The sequence below is a fragment of the Miscanthus floridulus genome, chromosome 11 (genome assembly GCF_019320115.1).
Source record: "Miscanthus floridulus cultivar M001 chromosome 11, ASM1932011v1, whole genome shotgun sequence".
Lineage (NCBI taxonomy): Eukaryota > Viridiplantae > Streptophyta > Magnoliopsida > Poales > Poaceae > Miscanthus > Miscanthus floridulus.
The window spans coordinates 36,938,920-36,952,275 of record NC_089590.1 but is presented as its reverse complement, the minus strand read 5'-3'; positions in this window follow the sequence as shown (position 1 = coordinate 36,952,275).

Below are 13,356 nucleotides of genomic sequence, written 5' to 3'. Positions count from 1 at the left end.
GTGACTCTGTCCCCCTCCTTTCTAATTTGGGTTGTCCAGATTCAATACAATGGTCCAAGATTGCCCGTACCCCATCATTGAGTTTATTTGCAAAAGATCCCCTACAGTTTCGCGTAATATAACTTGCAGTCCATAGCGCACTTCCAGAATACGTTTTCCTATTCCAAAAGCGTAGTTTCTTTCTAGTAGATTCAGAATATGTTTTCTCTTTTAGAAAGCATAAAATCCCTCTGTTAGATTCAAAATATGTTTTCTTCTTTTGAAAACGTAGTTTATTCAGTTAGATCCAAAATACGCTTTCATCTATTTATAATTTTGCCACTAGTCTTATTTAGGCCATAAAATCTTCGTTTTAACTCCGTTTTGATCCATTTAAGTTGTGTTAGATTCGTAATTGAGTAATATACATGTTCATCCTATTGTTAAATATATTTTCAACTTTTGAAATTTGAGGTTAGATTTAATCTATTATTTTATTAAAGGAAATCTTGTTTAATTCATAACTTTTTCATTATAGCTCCAATTTGAGTGCTTTTCACGTCTGTGTTCGTAGCAAGACATAGATTCATTTTACAAACTTTTCATCTTGATTTTATGTCTGGTGTACTATTCTAATTTAGATCTATTATTTGCTTCATGTATGATTGCATGGATGCTTGTGTGGTGCTTTATGATCATATCCGGTCGGTGAGCTTTGCGTTGGTGATATAAAAGAAGTTGGTGATCTAGAAGAAGTCCTTTGAAGGTTACAATTCAATAGAAGAAGTATTTGAGTTTAAGGCAAGTATAGCATGGGATCTTCCTTATTATCCTATTCACCTTAATATCATTTTAATCATATGCATGTGTCTACCTTGGCAACCATAGTAATTTTTCTAACTATTTGATATCCTAGATTCCTTGATTCCTATGGGTTATTGCACTGGGTAGTATAATGCTAGTGCTCGACTAAAGCCATGAACTTGCAACTTGACTAATGGAATATATAATAAACACTAAAAGATGCTTTTTAGCAACATGGAACAAGGGGGCTAGAGCATTGGGCTATTTTATGGTGCTCTAGATTCCTCTCCCTAAGGACTTATCTATAAGCGAACATCTGGGACTTACAATACAGCTGTAAGGGCTACATGGCTCTGGCTTTAGCTCTATATGAAGACCTTTTTCTAGCTTGTTAGTGGTTACCTTTATGGCACAAGAGGGGCTCCAACAAGTATGATCTCGACCTGCCAAGAGGGTGCACTTTGGTTTCTTGGTATTTTGTTAGTCACTCCTTAGAGGGGAGTTCATGCATATTGATGGGGAAACCTAGCGGCCCTAACTTGTTAGACAAACCTTTGAAAGGCTTCATAATGAACCATGCTGACCTTCCTTGGTAGTGGGTCAAGAGGTTGCCCGCCTCGGGCGAAAGGGTAAATCATGACTCATAGTGAAAGTGTACAACCTCTACAGAGTGTAAAACTAGTATATCAGCCATGCTCATGGTCACGAGCGGCCTTGGACCCTTAAGGAATAGATGATGAACACTGATGATACTGATGATAAAGATGCTCACTAATGATTATTGTTTATGTTATTCATTATTCATGTTTACCTAATCATGTATTTATATGGGCTTGTGAATAAACTTGTTGCCACCCAATTGCTAAAAGATGACTCATTAAAAGCTAATTGTAGTTAAACCAGTATCGGCCTTTTGATCCTCATGAACCCCATATTATTTTTGTTGAGTATGACATGTACTTATGCTTGCTTTACTTTTTAAATCTTTAAAAAAATCCTGAATGGGCACCAGATTGCTAGAGTTTGGAGGAATTAGGCTTGTGATCAACCAGTCAGTTGTCCATGTGGAATTAGAGTCTTCACCCAAAGATCAGAGTTGTCTTTCTGCTGTTTGTTGTCTAAGGTTATATCATTTATACTAAGTATGTTATATATTAAGCATTGTATATTGATATTACCTTTATTTTTAGCTACATGTGAGATTTGACTTTCTAGGCTCACATATAGTGTGTATCTGGTTTTGTTCTTAAAATTGGGTGCTACAAAGTAGCTTAGACCTTCTCATATCATATCCGCCAATTACCTAGACTTAGATCAAGCATATGCTACCCCCGAGTTTTAAGTTCAGAGTAAATCCTTATATCAAAACAGTTTTATCCAAAACTTAGGAGAATTCATGGTTGAAAACTAGGTACTTGAAAGGAATTACAACAGAGCAACTATTCATCATTTCCACTATAACAGATTATCTTCAGAGTCCTTTTTTATTTTATTCAGCTCCTAAAAACAAATTAAAGTAAACTAGACACACTCTATTTATTTTGTTTTCAATTATTCATCTTTTTTTCTAATATATCTAAGAATAATAAAAGGAAAAGAAATACTTATCTAGATACACGGGGGATGCCTTCTCCCCCAAGCTAGTTGTTGTCATGGTTGCTCAACAAGGTGGCCGAATGTGGAGGTGCTAGAACAGAGCCTCCCAATTTTGATTTTGCTATTGCTGTTGTTGCTAGAGGCTGGCCATCTCGTGTCCCATGCTTACCTGCCATTGTGCATGATTATGTAACGTACTTTGTATGGCAGCATTTGTCTCTTCAATGGTTGTGAGTCTATTGTCGAATCAGTGGTAGGCCTCCTAAGAGTCATGATACCCTCAGTTTGTTCTTGAAGATGTGGATTCTTGAGGTGACACCTCCAGTAGTGGCACTTCCACTGGTGGTGCCTCCTTATTTTACCAAACCCGTTCTAGTTTTGAGTTTGATCTAAGTTTGACAGGTTCATCCTTTCTTGACTTGTTCCTCCTCCTTATTCAGCATTTTGAAATCAACCATCAGTAGTAGAAACTGGTGACATCTTGTGGGCATCGTTATTGTCGGTTCAGAACTTTCACTTGTAGAATTTGGGGGATCAACTCCCCCACACTTGCTCGAAGTGTGTTATGCTCACAAAGATAGGGTAGAGATCAAGTGCATGGGCTCTGTTGGTGGAAAACACCAATAGAACCAAACTTATTTATTCTTCTCTAACCTTAGACACATTGAATCATGTTACGGTTGATGTTATGTGCATTCATTCTTATAACATGGGTGATAAGATCAGAAAGATGAGTATTAATGTGGCATTTGAATACATTTGTCAAAAAGAGTGGAGTTGCTTAATGATGAGGACATGACACCCATGCATTTGATCATGTTTGGCACATGGTATGGAGGGGTAGGACGCTAGCAAAGGTGTCCAAGTCAAGAAGGAGGTCCGAGGCTAATTTGGTTCGAGTCCTCGAGGTGGAGGCCCAAAGCAACTCAAGTTCGAGTCTGCCTCGGCGTCCAGGACCAGTCTACCTTAAACTGGTCACTTAGGATGCATCCAGACTCCGTTTCTGATGATCCACGTATGGTTGGAAAGCTAATTTGATAAGGAAGCTAATCCAAGTGGTATCACATCAAAAGGCCTTTAGAATCAATGGGAATTATCGAAACAAGTCAGCATCCAGAATATGCCAGGGTGCTACGACACTGTCTTTTAGTCTATTGGACCGTGTATCGTATTCGGGCCCATTAGGGGGTGTGTCTAGGGTAGGCGACAACCCTAAGACCTTTATAATCATACGCCACCACTGTTATTAGGTTTTGGGTTTTGCTTAGATTAATCTATCAAGAACAGTTTCATCGTTCATCGGTTTGTGAGACCACAACTTCATGAGATTAATCAATCATCTGCAATTTGGCTGCTTTCTTTCTTGTTCTTGCTTGTGTTCTTTATTGTGCAGGCAGGGATTAGCCTTCTTGGTGAGGTCAACTAGATTCATGTCTCGGTTGATAACCAGAGGAGTTGTCATGCTAAGATTGCAGGGTTCAATCTTTTGATCTGAAGCTGGATCGGTGTGTCATTCTCTGCCACAATGATAGTTATCACTACCTGATGGAAGATCATGATTCCTATTGATTTTTAAGGCCTTTTGATGTGAGACCACTTGGATTGGCTTCTTTATCAAATTATCTTTCCAACCATATGTGGATCGTCGAAAATGGAGTCTAGATGCGTCCTGGTGACTAGTTTAAGACAGACTGGTCCTAGATACCTAGGCAGTCTCAAACTTGAGTTGCTTTGGGCCTCCACCTTGGGGACTCAAACCGAATTAGCCTTAGGCCTCCTTCTTGACTTGGACACCCTTGGTAGCCTCCTACCCATCCATACCATATGCCAAACATGGTCATATGCATGGGTGTCATGTCCTCATCACTTAACCTATGGAAGGACTGTCTATCTTTACAAAATGTATCAAACTTTATATGATTATGTCTATCATCTTCCAAAGATAAGATATGCAAAATTTTAGCTCATTTGGTTAAGACTATAAGATCAAGAAAGTGGTACTATGAATAAACTTAAGGTACAAAACATGTTGAGTTCATCAGGTTGGATCAAGGAAAGTTGTAACTCAAACATGTTTGTTTCTTTATTTGTATGAATAGCAAGGTCAAAGGAAAGCTTTTTTAAATAATGACCACTTACATTAAGATGTTACCTCATCATTGGAGCATGATGACACCATGTGACAAAGGTAGATGACTGTGGTGATCTTTTCTTCATGCTTGAAGCTTTCCTTGCTTGAGCTGTTCATGAGCATCTTGTCTCCTATGTCGCACTCCTTCTTTCTCATTCTTTTGTCATGCTATCTTTTTGTCCTTTATTTTGTAGATCTTGGCACTTTGTTTGGACCTTCTGCTCCTTTTATTGTTTCTTCTCTTCAAAAGATTAGTAGACAACACATACCCGAAGGAATATACAAATGTTTCAAAGCAAGGATAGTGTTGTCATAGAGCTGAAGGTCATCCTCTATACTATAATAGAGTTAGTTTTAACATTTTAATTAGCATAGAATTTTTATCCCATGTTTTAAATAATATTCCTTGATTGTTCACCACTACTTCAAAATTTTAACAAGGTTAAGGCAAAGATGTGTAAAATCATTTTGAAGAATACCTCAAACCTTTATCTATTTCTACAAATGATCTCCTACCATTCCCAACAAAATTTGAATACTTTCCTAGAAGGGTTAGTCCATATATTTAACCAAATTCTATACAAGTATGTTTTGATTCAATAATCATGTCTGAATAATATTCCGAAGCATACTTGTAACAGAACAAGGAAGCTTAAAAGACTAAAGAGATTCATTCAAGTAGAAACAAGATTATATATGATGACCCAAAGGAGCATGATTATTTAAATTTTTACTTTTTTAGTGATTTAGCAAGTTGAGCTCATCATAAAGGTAGGGATGACCAAGACAAACAAGCAACATGACATGAGATGTTATGAAGAACTCTATCCTCCATACTCGAATTTTGCGAAATGCAAAATCAAGTTTGGATGATAAAATTCTCCTATGAATGTGATTGTATGTTGCATAATGCTTGGTTGGATATACCTTATGTTTCCTTCTTTTTATTGAAATGATTAGTGACAAGCATATCAGAAAGGAGGCTTATCCAATTTACTTATTGGCGAGACCTCATAATCCGTTAAGCAGGACCTTTCCTTGTATTAAGCCTCGATCCTAGAGATGAGGATACTGACAATTTCATGCTCTTCTTCCATCAACCTTTCTTGATTTCTATTGATTCTTGGTTGAGAATTGGTGTTCATTAGAGATGCAACTCAAGTTCTTCCTTGATTGTCTAACAGCATAGCGGAAAGTTGTTCTTCTTTGTTTGTTAGCGATACGCCAGCCATCTTGATGATCAAAGAATGAACTTCATTGGTGTTTGCGTGAAAGCTTCATCTTCAATGACCTAGAGATGTCTTTTGTGTGACCATGATCATTCTCGGACTTACGAGACACAATTGGCAGTGAACCATTGATTGATGATGTCTATTGGCCATTGATTGGCCATGATGTACGCCATGATATAGTGGCATCTCATTGTCTTGTCCTTGTTGACGACATGCGAGCTGGTCTTTTTGAAGATGATGGAAGCAGGCATATTCTGGCTAATGCGAGGTGGGTTGCACCTTGTTTCTCATCAGCCTCCCAGCTTGAGTCCTAGAAAGGCTCAATGCTAGGTTGCCTTCGACATTACTGTAGCCCGTTGATTTGTTCGTCCACTTCCTATGAGTGAGTGTTTCTATTGTAGATCCTTTTTGTGGCACTTGTCTTTCTCTTTGTTCCATAGCTGAAGTGGTGGTTTGGTTTGGGTTCGTAGGTTCATACCAAACCATGGACAGGCACAGCTTATATTCATTCTTTCCTGCAAAATGTTAGTGGACACATTTTCGAGGAAATACAATAAATTTGCATTACAGGTTGTTGTCCATAACTTTTGTAGTTTTCCTCTATGTTAATGAAAGGATGGTTTTATGATTGCTTTAGCATAGATTTTATTTATTAACAAATTTTATGTGTTGGCTGCATTCTAGCATGGTTCAAGGCTAAGATAACTTGCAATAAAAGATAAGTGAATAAACCTTGATACTCATAGTTCTTCCTTCCATAAAGAATGAGCGGGGTCTTCTTTGTGCAAAGTTTTTGGAATTCGTATGCCTTGCTTCATCTCCGGTGTGAATTTAACTCAGGACTTTTCCAATTTGAGTTTGAGAGTTTTCTGTAGGGGTTAGTCCAATAAAATAACCAGTATCAACTATAGCAAGTTTTAGTTCAATAACCAAACTAAACTCTATGTCTAATTTTGATTAAGGAAGGCATCTTAACCTAAGCACCACGCTTAATTTAAAAAGCCTTTGCAAGTGAGATCAGCACTTCAAAACTAAAGCATACTATGGCAGACAAAGATAACATGAAAGCATTATAGAGATTTATTCAAATAGAGATGAAAGAGCAGGATCATGGTGAGTGATTTCTTTTTTAAGACAAAGGATGCAAGTGGATATATGTAGGTAATTAAATATGCTATGAATTTGATATGAGATAATTCAAACTAAATGGAGTGGATGCATGAATTATTTAAAGTAAACATGCAGTGATATGCAAAAATTAAAAGATAACTACTCATAAAGTTTAAAGTCCATGAGCAAGACTATCTCATCTTTCTTGATCATACTTACCGTGACTCACATGATAGAATTTGTGAGTAGTGCAGCGTCTATATTTGTCACTTGAGATGTGATTTGAATTCTTGTGACGTCGACCTTTTCTCCAATCTACACATGGTTATATATATATATATATATATATATATATATATATATATATATATATATGTTTATGCAAACCTGTGAGATGGCAGGGTTCCAATGTTGATGGATCTTGAATGTTCAGGCACCCTAGGGTTCTTTAATGTTTCTTCTTTTCTTATGGAAGCTTGCCGGAAGGTCGAAACGGTGTCTACTATCATGTCTTATTCCATAATTCAATAGAACAGGGGTAATCCTACTAAAGCTAGCGGTATGCTAATGATCTAAATCTTTAAGCCAATTGTTTCTCGGCAACGGTGCCAAAAATGCTTATTGGTATTTATTAACGCAAAAAGAATACAAAGGATTCCGCAAGCGCACAGAATACCATTGTAGCATTTTATCGAGAGTATTCCAGGTATCGTTATTTATATTTTACCACAGGGAAATAATGGAGTAAGACTTATTGAGTAATAGAGGAATATCTATCAATATACCAGCATAGCTTAAGTAGAGGGTAAATATATAGATAGGAATTAAGCATAATGACACTCAGAGGATAGATCTATAAAGATAATGTAAACTAGTCAACTCGGGAGAACAACAGGTGAGGTATATTTCTATGATATTCTTATTACAGGATCAAACTATATATATATATACCTGACTATATCTAAGACTAACTCTACTCTTGTGCACTTCAGGATACCGCTTAGATGGTAGAGCACCCACAATAGATAACTCTACTGATGCGACTACGGTCCTACAATTTAAGAACCTGCTCAATTCAGAGTGGACTATAAAAGATAAACAGGGCTATCACCTTCCACTGCTACCACCCAACTAGAGAACAGGGTGCACTCACAGGCAGAGCATCGTATAAGCACCATGCTTACACAAGACTCGACTACTTACCCTCATCGGTAAACTAGCAAGCTAAGCGCTCTATGAACCCACACACAAAAGTATTGATAACATTTAACTAAGCAAGATATATATTCAAAGTAAACATAGCCATGTAGATAAGAATATGATAAATTGATAATAAGTCTTACAAGATGTAGAAGAGAAGATATAAGGCTTTGCCGAGCCTCCAAGACTAGATCCGGAACTTGAGCATGAGCCCAACTTGACCCTCACTCCCGAGCTACTAATCTACTATATTGGAGAGCTCTAGATCTAATCCTCCTAGTGTGTCTTGATCTGAATGAGAGATATGAATTAGGGTTTTCAAGATGGCTCTAGGGAGGGGGTAGGGGCTGCTATATATAGGCCAAGGTAGAGTATGGGGCAAGGAATCGAGGTGGAGTAGGGGGCAAGGAATCAAGGTGGAGTAGGGGGCAAGGAATCGCTACATCATCGATCCATGTCAACTCCCTCGACCACCATTGGATAAACTGACCTAAAACCGCCTTAAAATCAATAGTATAGATCGTAGGAAGGAGTACAAAGTGGCAAAGGGCGAGCAGGCTCTGTGGCAGGCCGGTCAGCCTATGGGCTAGGTCGGCCATCCCACTTTTGTGGCCGTTTGGCCCAAGCTTCGGCGTGGTGTCTTCTGGAACCTTCTAGAGTTGTCTTTCATAGTTTTTGCGAGTTAAATCACTTGTTATTGTCGGTTTGCTTGTTCGGAGTGTGTGACAATAGTCTCGAGAGCTATTTTCTAGATAAATACTCCTACATACAAATATTTTACCATAGCTTGTGGAATTCATTAGTTTAAACCCACCTATGTTTGGTGATGGAATTAAGTACATATGCAGGATATGTTGACAATTTATAATTGGTGTTAACGACCGTCAACAACCACCAGGTGATGCATTGTAGTGATTGCCCACTAATCGATTAGATCTCTTGACATGGGCATTCCGATTGCACGATTGAGATCGAGATCTAGCCAATTTGGAAGGTGTTGCGGCCTTTGCATCTAGGTGTTGCTAAGCTTGATCAGCTAGGTCTTGAGCCTGCTTGATGATAGTTGCCAAAGGCGTTCCTTCTTGAGCCAAGGCTCCCATAGTCTCTAGGAGCGCCCTGATTTGGATATTATCTTCCTAGGCTACATAGAAGTTAGAATTTAGATTCCTCGGGCGCAGGGCAGATTCCATCACTGTTTGTGGTGGAATTGTATTGATCGTTGGAGCATTGCTGAGACGAAGCAATGGTCGTGATGCTAACGACCCAGCCTTAGTTGTTGCTTGCACGTTGTCCCACATAGCCATGTAGATCTTACAGCTTTCATAAGGATCAATCTCAACCTCTTCATCTGAGTCGTCATAGTCAAGATCGAGATGGGCAGCAGAGTTAGCTAGATCTTTCGGGATCTGAATGAACGAGGTGAAAACTTCACGGCCAGCACGGGTTAAATTGGGATCATCAATCCCTATCAATTTTAGGTTGAAGTCTCCCTAGTGTTCAAATACCAGACTTTCGAAGTGGATAGTCGGTGACACATCGCGAGATAGGTAATTGGTCTATGAGTATGAGTAGTAATTGCCCATAATCGTAGATCAGACAGAGGATGGTGCCACGGCAGCGTCGAAACGCGCCGGATCTAGGTATCAAACCTTGCTGATGATCAGCATGATCAGTCTTCATGCAAGATTCCCCTACCTGGCATGACTCTATCGGTGTTTTTTACCGGTAGATATTTGGTTCTTGGGAAACCCTACTTGGTGCAAAGAACAATCATAGATGGAGACGAGATTTACACTGGTTCGGGCCCCTGGGAAGCGAGTAAAAGCCATACATCCAGTTGCTACTTGTTTGTATTGTGTGTATTCGATGAGATGGCGATTATAATATGGCTAGGCCTATGAAAGAGTCGATGATTACAACAAGAGATATTGCTAGCTATTTATATCTGGGATCACCTTGCCCTACAAGCTAAGAAGTCGTGCCCTAGTCGGAGTCTTGGCGTAATCTAGAGATGTCCTTCCTTGAATAGGGTCATCGTGGGCCTTCAAGTCATCTCTGATCCAAAGTAGGTAGTCGGGGTACCTAGGGGTATGGCATCGATAGTATTGCATTGCTTGTTTGCTTTGTCTTGGTTGGTGGGATTGTTGGGATCAAGAACCACATAGTCACTCTTGGTCACACCCCACACTTGATCATTGATTGAACCAAGATTCTTCATCTTTCTCTTCCAATAATCACAGCATGTGTCATCAAAGAACGGTGGTTTGCCCCCCACATGGTTGAACAACTTGAGCCATCTTTTGACACCGAGGTTGTTAAGCCTTCAATCAAATGGTAACCACGGATCTGATACCACTTGAAAGGTCCTAAATGGCTAGAGGGGGGTGAATAGCCTATAAAAATCTCTACAAGTTCACTAGAGCAAGTGGTTAGTACACTAAATGGCGTAATCCAATTTTTCTCTAGCTCTACAAGGGTTGCAAGCCACCTATCCAAATAATTCTATTTTCTATGATCACTAGGCACACAAGGCTAAGTTGCTACTCACTAAGAGCTCTCAAACAAGCTACACTAAAGAGCTCCACTAGGTGAAACTAAACTAGCAAGCAAGCTCTTAAAACTAGCTACACTAAAAAGCTTGCTACACAACTAGTTTGCAAAGAATATAAAGAAGTAAGTAGGGTGATTATACCATCGTATCGAGGAATGAACCAATCACAATATAAAAGACAATTCAATCACTGGGAGAATTCCAATCACAATGGACACCAAGATTTTTTTCCTAAGGTTCACGTGCTTGCCAGCATGCTAGTCCCCGTTGTGTTGACCAACACTTAGTGGTTCGGCTGCTAATAGGTGTTTCACAAACCTAGTCCAACAAATGAACTCTGCAAGAACCTACCCACAAGTGAGGTAACTCAATGACACGAGCAATCCACTAGAGTTACCTTTTGGCACTCCACCGAGGAAGGTACAAGACCCCTCACAATCACTGGGGGATGGCCATGAACAATCACCAACTCGTGCCAATGCTCCTCCACTACTCCAAGCCATCTAGGTGGCGGCAAACACTAAGAGTAACAAAAAATCTGTAGCCACAACGATCTTCAAGTGCCACTAGATGCAATCACTCAAGCAAATGCACTAAGAATCACTTCCAATCTCACTATAATGATGAATCAATGATTGAGATGAGTGGGAGGTGTTTTCTTAGGCTCACAAGGATGTATTACTAACGCAAATGACCAAGAGAGTGAGCCCAAGGTGCCCCAATTCTATTTATAGACCCCTCAAACAAATAGAGTCGTTGCTTAGTCGGGGGCCGACAGGACCCTAGGACCGGACCCAAGGTCTGGACCATCTACAGGGCAGGTCTGGTCCATAGGATTGTGCCACCTATCCCTGCGTTCAACCTCAGATGTTGAATCTAAATGATCAAAACCCAACACCAACTGCTCCTCTGAGTCACCTCCGGACTAGACCCACGCCAACACAAGCTAGACCCACTCGCTCCTAGGGTCTAGATGGATCCAGTAAGCATCTAGAGAGTCAATTTGACTCTAGACCCGGTCTGCTTGCACCATCCGAACCATGCACAATGCGGGTCCAAAACACCACCGTGCGCCACATTGCCACCTCGCTTGCTCGCGCCACAGCTGGACCCTCGCGCCTTAGTCCAGATTCACTGGTCGCCTGGGTCTAGAACACATGCGCCCCATCGCTGCTCTCGGCTACCACTGCTTGGTCCAACCGGTCCCACGAGAGATGGTCCAAAACCACTGGCGGGCAAAGTATGGTTCTCCTGTAGCCCCCCGAAGGCTAGGGTATGAGTCCAGACTGGACTCACCCCAGGGTCCAGACCCTCTTCGCCAGCATGGTTCGGTTCTCACCACCCTCTCTTTTTCTTTTTCTATCTCCTCAACCGCTTTGCCTTTGCTTCCAAGTTGCTAACCACAGTGTGTACAACTCATGTGCTCGTGCGTTAGCATTTTTCAAAGCATTTTTCAAGGGTCAATTGGTAGCACACTAGGTCCCTAATGCATATGCAAGAATCATGTCACCTAGTGGCACTCGATAATCGCTTAGCCAAAGATTCCCCTCTTTATAGTACGTCTATCGATCCTAAATACACTCATACCCTCTATGGTGTCTTGAGTGCCAAAACAAAAACCTATTTGATACCTTTGCCTTGATCTCCTTGGATTTTGTTTTTCTCTTTATTCTTTTCCAAAATGGAGCACTTGATCATCCCTTTTGTGGCCATCACCTTCACCATGACCATCATCTAGCTCCACCACTTGGATTGGACTACCTTATCTAATTCACACACTTAGATCAAAGGTTAGTCCTGGAGTTTCATCAATTATCCAAAACCAAACTAGGGCTTTCACATGAGATAGGCATAGACCCTAACACTGTCATCCTCTCCTCAAGTTCCTTCGCACCCAAGCCCACATTACCGGTCCAAGCTTGGTACAACAACAGCATGCGAACCCCACCTACTCCCCTCCCTTGCCTCTCATCTTGTTCGGTGAATTAAGCTAACAGGCTCGGGCCCGTCTGCAGGAGGATGCAACATGTGTGGAGCTGCTCTTCGTCTACGATCAACGTCGAGCATGGTGTTGTATGCAGCGATGAGCTGTCACCTCACAGTAATGCATGGGCTCCACCACCAAGGGGCTTAACAGCGACCAACCAAGCCTCCATGCCGTGCATGAGCGCCTCGTGAGGTTCCACACATTGCAGTAAAGAATGCCAAGTCGAGGAGGTCGAACGTGACTAAAGAATTCGTGAGGATCACGACGGCCAATAGAGAAGGATATAGGTGGGCAGTGAATCGTGTAACGGTGACAGATTTGGTCATGTGAGGAGAGAGAGATAAAGGTTAAAGGAAGGAGATGGAAGAAGATAATGATGACATATGACCAATTGTCATTTTTGCCCCCACGTCAACAGAACCATCCACCGAAAAGTTTGTTGACTCATTCTTGGTTTTTGAGTTTAATGCCAAAATCAAACTAATGGGCTTTTTTTTTGCAAAAAGCTATAGAAAGAGTTTTGCAGATATGTCAACATAAAGCAAATACAATCAAACAACACAGGGGTGGATCCATAGGGGGGGCGAGGGGCTCCAGCCCCCTACAGCTAGCGCATCAATGGAAAATGGGGAGGGTGAGGGAGAAGAAGAGGAGGAAAGAAAAAAATGGAGGGAGAGGAAGAAGAAGAGACCAGCTGTTGCATCCACCACTGCAAACAAATATAATAAAGCAACATTTATGTCGGGCAGCTGATCCAAGATGCAAT